Source organism: Pantherophis guttatus, chromosome 8, assembly GCF_059756535.1.
Source record: "Pantherophis guttatus breed Tessera chromosome 8, ASM5975653v1, whole genome shotgun sequence".
Lineage (NCBI taxonomy): Eukaryota > Metazoa > Chordata > Lepidosauria > Squamata > Colubridae > Pantherophis > Pantherophis guttatus.
Genome location: NC_142070.1, coordinates 28,219,370 through 28,234,419, shown reverse-complemented (window position 1 = coordinate 28,234,419; position 15,050 = coordinate 28,219,370). Strand labels below are relative to the sequence as shown.

Sequence of the window (15,050 nt, the reverse complement as noted above, 5' to 3'; positions counted from 1 at the left end):
ACTGGTAAAAAGAGTTGCAGGTGCTCACAGAACTGAGTACCTAAAACAGCAAGATGTTGAAGCAAAACTGGGAGGATGAAACTGTGCCCTTGAATACAGGGGTAAGGGCATTTAGAGAAGAGGAATTATTGAAAACAAGTCATTAAAAAATTCAAAGCTAACAGTTGAGAACTACCATATCACATTTCACAACTGGTGCTCATTTACAACCACGGCAGTATTCCAAGTCACCATTTGTGTTTTTCACAACTGGCTTCTGACAAGCAAAGTTAATGGAGAATGCAAAACTAAAATCACAAGTTGCAGTCACGTGATGTCTCATTTAACAACTGAATGAGAAATGACATCATAACTTCACCATGGACATGTGATTTTCTACTTCAGGGATGCCAAACCCCAATGACGTCATCGTCACGTGACGTATCAGGACTTTTCCCCCTTCGCTAAACCGGGCATGGGCGTGGCCAGCACATGATGCATCTAGCCTGTGGGCCGGGAGTCTGACACCCTGTTCTTCTTAACGATCACAGCACTTAACAATGGAGTTGCCAGTTCCTGTATTAAACTCATAAATATTCTTTTTAAATGTCAATTTACTAATTCTTCGGCTAAAAACTAAAAACGTTAGAAGATTTTAGTCATTGTCTCTCCCTCCCTCCCTCCCTCCCTCCCTCCCTCCCTCCCTCTCTCTCTCTCTCTCCCTCTCTCTCTCTGTGTACTATATAATAATCTCATTCCATTCCTAAATGAATGGAAGTTGTTTCATGAAATTGTGCTTATGACTACTTTTTAAATATGTTCAAATGATTACAACAGAATTTGATGTGATTATCAACCATTTTTTTAAAAAGATTAACAGCAATATTTATCAATGCAGGGCTGAAATCCAGCAGGTTCTGGAGAACCGGTAGCGGAAATTTTGAGTAGTTTGGAGAACCGGCAAATACCACCTCTGGCTGGTCCTAAAGTGGGGAGGGAATGGAGATTTTGCAGTATCCTTCCCCTGCCATGCCTACCAAGCCATGCCCACCAAGCCACGCCCACAGAATCGGTCATAAAAAAAATTGAATTTCACCACTGTATCAATGTTAAAGAAACCTAGTGTAAATAAAAATTCTGATTACACCATTTATAACAGGATACATGCTATGAAAGTCTCTTGTTTTATATTTTAAATTTTAAACATACAGTATTCTTTATTTCCAATTGATTTTAATGTCTATAAAAGGCAAACAAACTAAATCTTACTTAAATAAATGACTATCCAGTACACCTTCAAAAATAGAAGATTATTGTTCTGATTTTAAATAGAAAAATGCTCAAGTTCAAGGAATGCTTTACATCCAGTATAAATCTAGCTGAAATAATTTCTAGGTATTAAAAGGCATCAGGAATTAAACTGTACTTCTGACTTGAAATGCATTGTGCCTTCATGCAGATAGGGACGAACAATATTAACCAAGTTTTCTCTCATTTTATCAAGGTGTCCATAAACAAAATGCTAGTTTGCAACATCCCCATGGTTATATGATCAAAAGCTTGGCAACTGGTTCATATTTATGACATTTGCAGTGTCTTGGGCTCATGTGATCATCTTTTGTGACCTTCTGACAAGCAAAATCAATAGGAAAGCCAGATGTATTTAACAACCATGTGACTAACTTAACAACTGCAGTGATTCACTTAACAACTGTGGCAAGAAAGGTGGTTAAATGGGGCAAAACACATTTAACAAATGTTTTGCTTACCAACAGAATTATTTTAATTATTTTAATTAATTTATTTTTATAAACAATTGTTAATTGTTTCAATGGCCTTCTTAAGTAGAACTCAGGACAAAAATAATAACAAGTGCTATTATTATTGCTACTATTACTATTACAGCATTTATGATTCAAATGAGAAAGACCTACCAGGTCCATGAACCACAGGCGTCTGGGCCAGTGAGGGGCAACAAGTAGGACCTCCCCCCTCTCCAGCAATACCTTCCGTAAGACCCCTGGGATAAGGGGGAGAGGTGGGAAGGCATAAAGCAGTCCCCTGGGCTACGGGTTGTGGAGGGCGTTGGTGCCCTCTGCTCCCGGGTGTCGGAAACCTGGTGAAATATCGCGGTAATTGAGCGTTCATCGGGGAGGCAAACAGGTCCACAACTAGTTGACTGAACCTCTTGGTCAGTTCCTGGAAGAGAGTGGGATGTAACTTCCATTCGGTAGGGTCTATTGTGGACCTGCTGAGGCAGTCTGCCTGTATATTCACTGCTCCCATGTTGTGCTCTGCTCTGAGGGAGAGCAAATGTGTCTCTGCCCAAATCCCCAAGTGCTCTGCTTCCGCCATGAGGGTCTGGGAGTGGGTGCCCCCTTGACGGTTAATGTGAACTTTGGCCGTCACGTTGTTGGTGAGAACCAGAACATGTTGTCCCTGAATCATGTTTCTGAAGTGCCGAAGGGCCAGATGTGCCGCCTGAAGCTCCATCCAATTTATGTTGTGGCTCAGGTCCACCTGAGTCCAATGGCCCTGAGCCATGAAAGACCAAAGATGGGCCTCCCAGCCAAAGAGGCTGGTGTCCGATGTAATTGTGATGCAGCTGGGCTCCTTGAAGGCACAGCCCTTGTCCAGGACTGGGGATATCCACCATTGGAGGGACCATAACACTTCTGGGGTGACTCGTACCGTGGTGCGGGAATTGCTGCTGCCTGCCTACTGATATCGTAGCAAGAACCAGTGAAGGGTTCTGGCGTGCAGCCTCGCCCAGGGCACTATTGATATGCACAACACCAGCTTCCCTAATAGTCAAGATAATAGGGCTATGGGAACCATGCATTCTTTTCTTACCTGATCTATCAGGGCAACCAGGCTGTCCTTGCGGTCCTGTGACAGAAACACCTGTCCCAATATGGTGTCGACTTCCATTCCCAGATGTAAGAGCCTTGTGGTGGAAACCAGATGACTTTTTTGGAAATTGACTGAAAAGCCATGATCTTGTAAAGCCTTGATCGTAGTTTGTAAATCCTCTGTCGCTTTCTCTAGAGAAGACACCTGAATAAATTTGTCATCTAAATAACATTGCAGGTATATTGGTATCAACCGAAGGTAAGACACCAGTGCCGCCAGGACCTTGATGAAGGTTCGGGGCGCCGACACGAGGCCGAAGGGCAATGCCCTGTATTGGTAATGGGCCCGTTTGTAGCAAAAACGTAGAAACTGATGATGTGCTGGGAGGACTGGCACATGGAGGTAAGCCTCCATTAAATCAATAGATGCCAGGAAGTCACCCTCCCGAACCCCCTCCAGGATAGATTGGAGGGAGTTAATTTTGAACCTTTTGTAGACCAGATATAGATTCATTTTTTTTTAGATTCAGAATTGCTCTCCACTCCACCATTCCCCCCCCCCAAAAGACTTTGGAACAACGAACAGAATGGAGTAAAACCTGTATCCTGTTTGGATCTCTGGGACCACCTCGATGGCCTGAATATCCAACAGATGTTGGATGGCGGTCTCCATGAGGCCCTTCTCTTCGTTGTTCTTCAGGACAGGGCAATGAATAAAGTGGTTCGGAGGTGTGGAGAGAAAGTCCAGGCTGAGGCCAAGCCTCACCTTATTGAAGACCCAGAGATCTGTTGTTATCATCTCCCACTGAGGCGCAAAAAGTGCCAAGAGGCTGCTGATGGGAGGATTGGCTGGGTAGTCATCATGGTCTACGAAAGGTCTCCTGCCCCTCAAAAGGGCTATTTGGCTTGGAGATGTTGTCTGGGCTGGGTGCGAAACCCCGCCCTGTCTGGCTGTCATTCCAACCGCTGAGGAAAGAATCATTGGTGTTGTGATGAGTCCAATTCGGGTGGCTGAAAGGACAGTCTGTGGTAGTAAGGAGTGGTACGCCTATCTGCCTGTTTAAACGATGCTGGAAGGACCTTTTGTTTGTCCTTATTTTCAATAAAGACCGGTTCCAGAGCCTCACCAAAGAGAATGGCCCCTGTATAGGGGGACGAGGCCAGCCTCCATTTGGACTTGGCATCCGCCTGTCAACTACGTAGCCAAAGCATCCTTCTCGATGTTATGGAGAAGGCAAGGATTCTGGAGGCGTATTTTACAGCTGTTAAGGTGGCATCCGCAGAGAATTGTGTAGCTGCTATGAGCTTATTTAGGTCCTGATGCAGTCTAGTCTCACTCAATGGGACCCTCTGCTGCATCTGGCGTAATCAGATTAATGAGGTGCGATTAAAAAATGAGGCTGCTGATGCAGCCTTGATCGCCCAGGCTGAAGATTGGTGCGCCTTGGGCACAGTCAACTCCATCTTTTTATCTTTTAAAGAGATAAAAAGAGCTTTTAACTCTTCAGCTATGTCGCCTGACACAAGGGAGGAAGACACCAGAGAAGCCATCGGACCATCTACCTTGGGTAACTGAAGTGAGTCAGCCAACTCAGTGCCAAATTATAAAGGTGTCAATCATGCCCGCTTGGAGTTGGAAATGATCCTGGCTGTGCCCACCGCTGTTGAACCACATCTATAAAAAGCTGTGGTGCAGGTATGTCCTTGTGCGTCATGGCTGGCTCAGAAAACAGATGATCACTGGGACCCTTGGGACCCCTGTGTCTTGAGTTGGGATCTACTCCCATCCCTGATGTCACTCATGCCTTGTGTAAAATTTACTTAAAGATGGCAAGAGGGAAAAGGTCGGTGAAAGCCAGCACATTGGGTGTTAAACCCTCTTCCTCAGATAAATTTGCCTCTCTTTGACCCTCCTCATGTAGCAATGAGTCTTCACTATCTTAGGAAGCATTGGGTGATTGGGTATCCTGCCAATAGGACTGGTCCCCTGATGTCTAAGGGCCCTGCTGGAAAGTGGTGGAAGGCTCAGTGGTCAGGGCTGTTGGGGCAGGCATGTGCTTCAATCCTGCAGCAATGCCCTGAGAAATAGCCTGCACTATCAATGATTTAATATCTGCAGGTAAATCAGAACTTAAATTTTCACCTTGTCGCACGCCAGCAGACGTAGGTGTAAAGGTTGCAGAAGCAGCCCTTCTGATATTGGAGCCTTGCTGTAATTCAATCGCTGTTGCTGGACAGAAAAAAGGATTTACTTCAGTTTCATTGCCCGCTTGGGGAGATAAATGAAAGGAATGCTCACTTGCTCCCTCTGGTGACCAGGCTTGTGGTATTACATCTCCTAAGGGAAGCAACGGCTCACTTTGAAAAGGGCGGGAACTTTCAGCCTCAGTTAGAGGAAAGGCTTGCTCTGACGGTTCCTTTTCAGCTCTAAGAAATTGTTTTTCTAAGGCTTTGTTAGAAGGATCCTGTTGGCATCCTTCTCAGAAGCTTTAGAATGCTTCTTGTTACCAGGAGCCTCAGACTTGGATTTAGCCTTTTTGCTAAGAGAAGTTTCCACCTTAGAATGAGAGCTATCAGTGAGCTGCTTCTTAGATATCTGTTCAGCAGCTCTGCCCGCCATTTTCCTTTTCAATTTTTAAAAAACTGTTACTGCTGCTGGCTCTTGCCTGCCTGCTGTACCAGTATGCCTAGCCTAAACTAAGCAGGGACTTGAAGCCTTCCCAGGCTAGCAGTGGCTTAAGGCTATGTGCTTGACAGATAGTCACTGCCCCGATCTGCAATCGCCTTAATGACAGGTATGCCTAGCTGAAATTAGGCAGGGACTCCGTTTTACTCTGAGCCTCGCATCAGGCTGTTATCTAGTGGGTATGCCTAGCCGAAACTAGGCAGGGACTCCATATATCTTCGGAGGCTATTGTTAAGCCTCCGGAAGAAGTAGCGGTCATCTTTAATCTTCGGAGCTGTCTGACAGCTCGCGCGCCCCAGCTGATGTCCAATATGAAGCCGCTGATCCCACCGGCTCAGTGGCAAGCACGATGACGTGCCACAGCTAATTTGAGCCCCTGAAGGCTCCAAAAAGAAGAAACCGACGATCCTGCCGGTTCTTTGGAGAGCGTGGTGACACGCCATGGCTATTTCAAGCTCCCAAAGGCTCGTGTCAGGCCGACGGCTCTACAAATGAATTTGAGCACATGGCAGCAAGCTGCGGCTCCTTTGCAAAACCGCAGCTCTGAAAAACAACCCCCAACGCAAAGAAACCTTGTTGATGAGTCCAAGGAATGCAGTTGACACGTCTCTTCAGGCTGAGACCAAGCCGAAACTGGGCCCGAGAGGAGGAAGACGGAGGTGTGGCCAAAAAGTTGACAGCTCGGTCTCTGCAGGAACAGACAAATCAATCTCATCCTTGGACACTCCTGAGAGCTCTCAGGAGAAGCATTCCTTCTCCACCTCAGCCTCCCTTAATTCCACAGTTCATATTAGATTTTGATTATTTGAAGGAGGTGGTCCTGAAAGTACCTTGCTGCCAAGCTGGGTAGCTCTTTACAGGTTTAAAGCCTAGTTCTCTGTATATAAATTATACTTTAAAGTCTAAATTGCACTCAGAAATGTATTGGAAAGCAATGAAAGCAATCTAATAAGAAAACATTTTCCAAATGATTCTTTTGGTTTATTATTTGCATTTCTCTTTTAATTTTTAAAACTTCAGCTTGCTACTTTTGCATAGCCATCAAAGTGTCTTTTTCCAAATCATTCTCTTGGCCTGTCACTTGTGGTTCTTCCAATACTTTCTCTGTCTTGTCAGATAAAATTTGTTCTACATCTGTCATTCTTTCATTAAGATCCTTTAAACATAGTCTATCCATAGACATCATTACTGACAATATTGCAGGTAACATTTCTGGCTCCATTCTTTAAAGATTTTCTTTAATATTTGATCTTATATCTGATTTTATAATATGTAACTTTCTCAGATCAAAATCCTATTTAGTACTTCATTTATTTCAAATTTTTAAAGTTCTTAACTTATAATTAAGATAAACGTACCTGATGAAGACTTTTCAAACGTATCTCTAATAGCTTTAAGATGGCTAACAGGCAATTTCCAGAAAGGATTAGAAAATGAGGTTTGTAAACTTAACTTCATTTCTGGCACACAAATCCATGGAAAAAGACTATCCTACAGCCTCTTCGTGAGCAGAAACCATCAAGAGAACCTATGAGTAATTTCCTAACCTCTCCTTATCAGAAAAGGTTCTAAGGAACTGATCTACTCACTGGTTTCTTGGTCTTTGCTGTGGTTGTTGGCTCAGTGTCTTCAGTTCACTGTACCTTCCCTGAAAGTTCCCTATTGCAGTTTCCATGTGATCTTTAGAGTTACATACAGCACATTGCAAAAGCCGAGTCTAATACAGTTACTGTCAGCTAGTCATGTTTTTGGAGTGATCATGGGATTGGCTTTTAAACTTCAAGTGGAGAAGAAATGCAACAGCGTTTGGAGATTTCAAAACTCTTCCAAAACATATAATTGTTAGTGTACACAATCACACAGTTTTGATTTGGAAACAGAGATGTAATTTAAATTTTCAGCTATACTAGTCAAACAGCACACAGTCCCTTTTCTCAATTCAGTCCTTTAGACCATGTTGCTTAGAAAATTGCAGTCAAGTTATGCATGGACTCTAGACCATGCTGTATTATTCCTGAACAATACAAATGTTCTATGCCTAAACAGAATGTTGTATTTTATTACAAATGAAATTAACTGACCAGCCTTTTTTCTAACTTAGAATACAACAGTCAATTTTACCAAGTGACGTTTAGAGGATATAGGATATGATGGACAAAATGTAATTTAGAACTTTATTTCAGTAATAAAATAGTCTGCTTGGCAACAATTTATGCAAATTTATGTAAAATTATGCCCAGAAAAAATCCCAACTTCCCATTCTAGCCATAGCCCCTGGAATGACCACATTGCCCCATATCAGGATACTAGACATAATCTACCCTTCTTAGATGCTCTTCACTGCTGATGTTATTATTCTACCCTATGAAGAATAGAAGTAAATTAGATAACAGTTCACACCTTACAAACTGCCTATTTAATTTTGCCCAAAGTGAGAAGTAGACATTTTTGTGTGAACATCTATGTTAAAATAAAAATTACATTCACCTGAATCTAATTTTCTACTCTATAGAAGTACAGGGAATAGTTTAATTTGTGCATGTTACATCTCTACAAAACTCACAGAACATATTACCTTCATTAGTTCTGTATTCCATCCAATTTGTGCCATTAAAGTGGTTTATGCGATGAACTCCCCACTCTTCTCCCATCAGAAGAAATTATGTCAGACAAGCTGCATTCTGTTTCCACTTTCTAAGGCTACACTTAGACAGCAGAATTCCCCAGGCTGAATGCTGCATCAATGTGTGTATCAGCTCCCAAAGCTGCCATCCCAGTATGACTATTGCTTAGAATTCTGGCTATTAAAGTCCACACATTTTTTGAGCATTCAGATTGGGGGAGACAGGTAGTATCAGCAGGAAGAAATACAACTATTGTGGTTCTCACATATTATGAGTAAATTTTGGCTTACATATGTTTCTTTATTAGATAGCTAAGAGGTAAAGTATAGAACTATTGTAAGAATCAATGAAATAAAAGAAATTAGGTCCAAAACTTCATATAACAATGTAAGTTCTTTCTGGCAGATACAGAAAGTTTCCTATGGCTATTTATTTTATTTATTTTATTTGTTTAAATTTCTATACTGCCCTTCTCCAATGTAGGACTCAGGGCGGTGAACAGCCAAAGTAAAAACAAGACATACATACAAAACATACAAAATCTAAAATCTGTTTAAAATAATTAAATAATTTTGGCTGTAATTAAAACATTCCAATTTAAAATCCGTTTAAAATTTGACTCAAGCCAGCCCAGCTAGTTGAAATAAATGGGTTTTTAGGGCCCGACGAAAAATCCGGAGGTCTGTTATTGTACGTAGCTCTGGGGGGAGGTTGTTCCAGAGGGTGGGCGCCGCCACAGAGAAGGCTCTCCCCCTGGGGGTCGCCAGCCGACATTGTCTGGCGGACGGCACCCTGAGGAGGCCCACTCTGTGGGAGCGTACTGGCCGGTGGGAGGCTATTGGTGGCAGAAGGCGGTCTCGTAAGTACCCCGGCCCTAAGCCATGGAGCGCTTTAAAGGTGGTCACCAACACCTTGAAGCGCACCCGGAAGACCACCGGGAGCCAGTGCAGCTCGCGCAGGAGAGGGGTCACGTGGGAGCGCCTCGTCGCCCCCAAAATCCCCCGCGCGGCTATGCACTATTGTCTTCAGGTAAGAAAAGGGATTGTTCCCACTAAGTGACAACAATGACAACTTTGCTCTAGTCTAGTGGGAAATGCTTGGAGATCTTCTCAAATACCACTCCTAAAAGTTCTTATGCTGCCACAGACCATTATAAAACAGGTGATCTGAATTGGAATTTTGACTGTACCCAAGTAGTTAAGGTCTTAAGGTCTGAAATTTTGACTGTACCCAAGTAGTTAAGGCTTCAGGTTGCAATTTATTTTTATATATTTATTTCTGTACTAAAATATACAAATTATATATTTATTTGGTGAATGCTCTGATCACTAAAGGATTCCATGGTCATACACAGAACATGATAGCTTGTTCACTGGAACAAATTGGTCAGATATTTTAAGGATTTTAAAAGAAGTCAGGAATATGATTAAAGTAGCAGTCCAGGCGCATAGAAAAATATTAAGCCACAAGTATTTTTCTCAACTATGCTTCAGTGTTGCAGATTAAAGCTACTGCAAGAAAAGAAAAGAAGCAAACAAAGAAACAAGTAGAAAAAAGAGAAAAACAAAAACAAATGCAAACTAACATCTCTACTCCACTCCAGACTTAACTAAGATGGGCAAGATAAATAATAAGAGCTGTGACTGTTTAAAGAGCTGTTAAGCTCTGAACAGTTTCACTGAAATCTCATTAAATATAAGAGGAAAATCCCCACAGTCCACTGAAAACTGACCCTGCCTGATATCAGTAGTAGTATATTTGCAAAGGCAATAGTAGTTTGAAAGGGGAAAAAAGTGCTGCCAGTATGAGATGCATTTAGTTTTAATAGCTACATGGTTTACTTATGTTTCCATTAACTAAAGAAAACTTGGTTACTAAAATGATATACAGTAGATAATAATCCATATCATACTATGAAATATGTAAAACAGAGGTGTTAACCTAACTCAAGTGATCTTTCAGAAAATGTCTTCAAATTACAGATGCATTTTTTTGACATTAAAATATGCCTTACTGCAAGATACTTTTTTCTGCACCCTGCTGTTTTGTTAATTTAAATGCTTACGATAAATACTGATCTTTTTAAACATTTTTTTAAAAAGGTTTATTTTATATATTTTTATGTTCTTGCTCTGTAGTCTTTGAAGTAGCTCTTCAAAGCCACAATATCAAGTGGAATGCAGCATTAAGGATTTTACGACACTGATAGTTGAACATTTATTGTTTTCTTGAAAAATTGGAATCAGAAGCACGAAAACTTACTCTATTTAGCTTTTTTCTTTCCTACTTTTTTCTAATTTATTTTAACTTTTGATACTAGCACATCATAAATTTGAAATATGCCACTTTTAATCTTACTGCAGTGACAAAATAATGCATTTTACACTTACATATGATCAAGAAAAGAATTAACATTCTTTATCATTTTCCAACAGAGACAGTTAATACTCTGAGGCTACATTAATAGAATCTTCCTGCCATTGTAGAAAGTTTGATAGCACTCTTATTTCAATGTCTGATTTTTTTCTTCCTTTTTGACAAAGACAAATGATTGCCATCAATCAAGATCCAATCGAGTACACAGAGAGTCAAGGAAATGCATCACTCTGCTGGTTTTCCTGCTATTTGTGCATTTTTTTGCTATATTATTTTTATAGAATGATCAGAAAAGCAGCCATAAGATAGATCATTTACACCCACTGTAAAATTAACTTTCATGAATAATGAGTTTTAAACCTCAAATAATGTATATGTTATACGGAGGTATTGCAGGACTTGATTTCTGGCTGGAGATTATGTAAATGATACTATATGACCTTTATCATTACAAACAGGACATGCAAAGTACATATTATTTCATACATCATTCTTAACAAGTCTTTTCCTAAAGGAGAAACAGTCATTTATAATGTTCACAGTGAGGTGTTAAGGTTACATGAATATGATGTGAAGTACAATGATGGTTTATACTTCTCTCTTTAACATGTAACATAAGCCGTCCAAAACATACAAAGACCAACTGCATGCAGACATTTAAAAGCAATATTGCAAAGCATATTAGTTAACATTTCTATCGAAAAGGAAATATTTTGACCTGAGCATCATGTTATAGCTAACTTTAAGTTACATTATGTAAAGAAGCAAACAAATATACTTAAATGTATGTGCATAGGTATTCATCAGCATGCTATTTGTGTTCTCAATTTTGCTAAAAACTGAAGGTCTGCCTTTAGATTGGAAGTTAATTAAAAGCATATTATTCAATCCCTAATCCCAATAGATGCAAACAGATATGATTAAATTAAGCCCTACTGAAAACCCTTTAAATGCCTAAGATAAATATACTCAAAGAACCCTTTTTCACTTTTACTGCAGAGATAACTTCAAAGTTGTTCTCTATATGCATTCATCTGGTGAAAGTATGGGTTCATTTAAGCATGTATATTTCTGGCCCATCTCTGTGAGTTGCCCTGAATTACAGCAGTTGCTTTCCTATCTTCTATTTGCAAGGATAATCACACAGGCAACACTGGTGACACTATCTCTGCGTTTGAAAGCTAACTTAGCAATGCCACAAGGCATTATGTTTCCAGTGCTATTTAAAATCTATATAAAGCATCAAGAACTTTGATGCTCATTACAGTACCACCAATATGCTGATAATGCTACTTTTTAATAACAATTAATCAGTACCTTCAGGATTATAAAAACATAGTGAAATAATAGCTGAGGCAATAAAATGAGGTTGAATCCTTAAAAACCTATGGAAAATGATTCCTGGTTATAGGAATTTGATAGTCTGCGTTATCAGTGATTAACAGGATTGCACTCTGTGTCTCCCAACTGGAACAAGAACATGTTACAGTTACTCATGATTGAATCTTCTGTGATAGATGCTTGCATTTTGCTAAGCTCATCATGTGAAGTACATATTTTTTACATATCATAATAATTTTAGCTGCCTGTTTGATTCTCTTTAGCAAGGCCTTTCTTGTATAAAAGTTTGATAATTGTTTTTTTTCTTACTTTTCCATTTTTGAATAATTTATTTTATATTTTATTTACTATTGTTGTATTTTAATATTTGTCATAAATTGTTACAAGGTATAATTGCAAAGGAAATGGAATATATTGAAATAAATCCATATTAGGATGGAGCACCTAGTAAAGTTCAAATCTGAGCAAGGAATAAGTCAATAATATATAATCTCTGCTTGCTTATTTAATGAATTTCTATCTAATGAATCCCTTTTACTTTTGTTTGGTAGGCAATATCATATTGTTGGCTGAAAATCTGAATGATATAAAGCAAACACCAGAAAGCATGAAAGACCAAGGTAGCTGTTTAACAATAAAATTGTCTAAATAATTGCAAGTATATATAAAGGACAAAAACACAGAACAAGTAGATAAATTTATATACCTTTACAAAACATGGGAAAATAGATGGAGAAAGTTTTTTAAAAGTTCAAAGCCCTACACTGCATAGAGCCAGGTTACCTTCAGAACCATCTTCACACCATTACATCGGCCTGTTCGGTCAGGGAAGGAGGCTATGTTCCAGACCCCATCAGTTAAAGAAGTTTGACTAGTGGGGTACAGGAAGAGAACCTTCTCTGCCATTGCCTCTGCCTAGAAGCAAACAAAGTAATAACCAAAAGCCAACATGGGTTTGTCAAAAACAAATCATGCCAGACTAATCTTATTTCATTCTTTGACAAAGTGACAAAATTAGTGGACCAGACGAACATTGTCGATATAATTTACTTTGACTTCAGTAAGGCATATGATAAAGTAAACCATTACCTACTACTTGATAAAATAGAAAAATGTGGGATAGACAGCATCACCACCAGATGGATTCGTAACTGGCTGACCAACTGCACTCAACATGTAGTACTCAATGGAACTGCATCTACATGGAGGGAAGTATACAGTGGGGTACCCCAAGGGTCTGTTTTAGGCCCAGTACTCTTCAATATCTTCATCAATGATTTGGATGAGGGTATAGATGGGGAACTCATCAAATTTGCAGACGACACCAAGCTAGCATGAGGACCCTGTTTCTGGGGGCAATAAGCTGACTTTGTATAAAATAGAACACCGCTGGGGGAGGCAAAAGCCCTACTAAGCAGGTATATACAAAAGTATGAAGGCTATTACTTAAAAGCATTGTAAGCCGCCCTGAGTCTCTGGAGAAGGGCGGTATATAAATCTAACAAACAAACAAACAAATAAATAGCAGGAATAGCCAACATTCTGGAAGATAGGCTTAAGATACCGAAGGATCTTGAACAGACTTGAACATTGAGCACTATCTAACAAAATGAAATTCAATGATGAAAAAAATAAGGTTCTACATTTAGGCAAGAAAAACAAAATACACAGTATATGTGGTATCTTGCTCAATAGTGGTGACTGTGAGAGGGATCTTGGAGTCCTAGTGGACAACCATTTAAATATGAGCCAGCAGTGTGCTGCAGCTGCCAAAAAAGCTAACACAGTTCTAGGCTACATAAACAGAGGGATAGAATCAAGATCACATGAAGTGTTAATACCACTTTATAATGCCTTGGTAAGGCCATATTTGGAATACTCCATCCAGTTTTGGTCACCACAATGTAAAAAAGATGTTGAGACTCTAGAAAGAGCACAGAGAAGAGCAACAAAGATGATTAGGGGACTGGAGGCTAAAACATATAAAGAACAGTTCCTGGAACTGGGTATGTCTAGTTTGATGAAAAGAAGGACTAGGGCTGACATGATAACAATGTTCCAATATCTCAGGGGCTGCCACAAAGAAGAGAGAGTCAAGCTATTCTCCAAAGCACCTGAGAGTAGGTCAAGAAGCAATGGGTAGAAACTAATCAAGGAGAGAAGCAACTTAGAACTAACGAGAAATTAACTAACTAACTAACTAACTAACAGTTAGAATAATTAATCAGTGGAACAATTTGCCTTTGATGGCACAGGGTTAGTATTAAGTTTCATAAGGTATTTCCCTATATTTCTCTTCCAAAACAGTTGTGGAAAGAATATTAAATCAGGCTAAATATATGGCTCTCCTGAATTTCAGGGCTTTGATATGATATAAATATGAAGGTGGTTTAGGCAGCAAAATGTGGCTACTTATAATTAAATTGTGAGAAAAGCAGCAATTTCAGTTTGGCCTTCTATACCTAAGATATTTTGCCTTAATATTTATCTAGCTTGATATGGTCCTATAGTTACGATGGCATCAATGTAAAAGCATGCCTGCTCAGGGTTGTTGTTGTTTTTTTAAAAATAAATGTTTCCCAAGAAAATCTGAAGTTTTCTTCCAAAATTAGATGAGAGTTCACTAAAATTATGATTTTAGTCAATGGATAAGAATATTTACCCAGAGAATGGATTCAGGTTAACTGACTCCTGCTTCCCATCAAAATACTGCATTTGAAACACATCAGGCAACCTGGAAGATGTTTCTTAAAAACTTTGTTTCAATTCTTTCTAACCTATTTATGCTGTTATATAGTCCTAATTGGTCTCCCTAGATGTTCTCAGTCTTTAACTGCAAACAATCTAACAGCAGCAGGGATAAACTATATCCTCTGGAAAAATAATAAAAATACCGTGTTTTCCCGAAAATAAGACCTTGTCTTATATTTTTTTGAACCTCAAAATAAGCACTTGGCCTTATTTTCGGGGAGATCTTATTATTTTGGGGCGTGTGGAGGAAACCAGAGGAAATGGCAGGGACCGGCTGTGCATGCGTTTAAATATTTTCTGGGAGGGCTTATTTTCAGGGGAAGGCTTATTTTATTTTATGCGCTCAAAAGCCCGATTGGCCTTATTATCACAGGATGTCTTATTTTAGGGGAAACAGGGTAGCTGACGCAGAACTCTTTACATTATAAGATACATAACCCA

At 39.7% G+C, this 15,050-nt stretch overlaps 1 protein-coding gene across 9 annotated transcripts in view; it reads right to left on the bottom strand.

Moving 5' to 3' along the window:
- LRBA (LPS responsive beige-like anchor protein) overlaps positions 1–15,050 on the bottom strand; it is a 359,129-nt gene that overhangs the window by 186,107 nt on the left and 157,972 nt on the right. The window lies entirely within an intron of this gene.